Raw genomic sequence first — 1,765 nt, forward strand, 5'->3', positions numbered from 1 at the left:
TCCTGTGTGCTCTGGCTCCTGCCTTTTCAATGATTCCGTGGGAAGGCATGGTGGACGACCTCTAGTCAACCCCATTGGCTGAATTGAATTCACTTGGCCTAGATGGGCCAATCCAGGTGCAGCGCCCCCCCATGCCTACCTGGCGGGAAGTGTTAATGGACATCCCAGTCCTACGCTAGCCTACCTAACAAGCCCACTTGTGATCTCCACAAGTCTGACTAATCACCCCCAAACCGGATTGCTGGCGAAGGCTCCAAGACTGGGCTGAGCTGGCAGTGCACACCCTCGGCCTCTCCTCCCACACCCCTGGGGCCTCCACCACCCGAGGCAGTGTTTCCTGATGTGTCTGTCTCCTGCCCTCCTTGTGTTTATGGAATAGCTGGGGAATCAAACTTTGGAAACTGCTGGAATCCACCTCTTCTTCCAAGGAAAAGGCCTGGGGAAGAGATGAGGTAGGCAGGGGCTATCTACTTATACACACAACTCTGGGATTACAGTAAACAGCCACTGGTGTGTGCACCTTTAAAGGAGGAAGTGTAGAGCCTGTGAATTATTCTCAAAAGACATATTTTTTTTAAAAAAACCACTTTTGTTCATCAAATGATTTATCAGTAAAGTGAAGAAACAATCTACAGATGAAAGAAAATATTTGATAACTATCTGATTTGGGTTTAATGTCTAAAGGTATGAACAAATCCTACAACATGGCAATAGAAAGACAAACAACTAAAAAATAGGTAAATGACTTAAACACGTGTCTCTAAAGGAGATGTACAGATTTCCAATAAGAACATGAAAAGCAGTCACCATCATTAGCCATTCCCAATCTGCACCCATTGCCATCAAGTCCCTTTGACTCACAGTGACGTTACCTAGATTTTTGAGTCTGCAAATCTTTATGGGAGCAGGTAAAGCCACCTTTCTCCTGAAGAGTGTTTAGTGTGCCAACTAGCAGTTAGCAGTTCAATGCGTAACCCACGGGACTTTCAGGGCTCCTGCATTAGCCATTGAGGAAATGAAAATCAAAATCACAATGAGATACCATTTCATTCCTACTAACATGATCATTATTAGAAAGGCCAGAAAGTGACAAATGCTGGTAAGGATGTTGAGAAAGTGGAACCTTGTGCCCTATTTTTTTTTTTGGGGGGGGGAGTAAAATCATATGCCTGTTATGGAAAACTTTTCTCAAAATAATAAACATTAAATGACCATAAGGTCCAGAAAATCCATTCCTAGTATAGACCACAAAGAATTACAAGTAGGGAGTCAAACAGATATGTGTGCACCAATGGCAGCGCTATATATAATAGCCAAAGGGTGGAAACAATCCACTTATCCACCAATAGAAGAAAGGGTAAGCCTAATATGGTCTATCCATACAATGGAATTTAGCCAGCCATTGAGAACAGCCCTTGGAAAAAGACCCCATGCCTGGTAAAGTAAGGAGTAGCAAGAAAGAGAAAGGCCCTCAGAGAGATGGATTAACACAGTGATTGCAACTTGGGATCAAGCATAGGAGCAAATGTAAGGGGGGCACAGGCCTGGGCAGTGTTTTATCTGGTTGTGCCTAGGATCGATATGGGTCTGAACTGACTCAATGCCGCCTAACTTTAACAAGACAAATACATTTCTGCTATGTGTTACAGCATGTACAAACCTTAAAAACACTATTTGAAGTGAAGTAGGTCAGACACAAAAGGGAAAAGGTCTTGATTCATGGCAACCCTATATGTGCAGAGTTGGACCGTGTGAGGTTTTCAAT

Source organism: Echinops telfairi, unplaced genomic scaffold (assembly GCF_000313985.2).
Source record: "Echinops telfairi isolate 266 unplaced genomic scaffold, ASM31398v2 ScPeMD7_7469;HRSCAF=8507_0, whole genome shotgun sequence".
NCBI classification, from domain to species: Eukaryota; Metazoa; Chordata; class Mammalia; order Afrosoricida; family Tenrecidae; genus Echinops; species Echinops telfairi.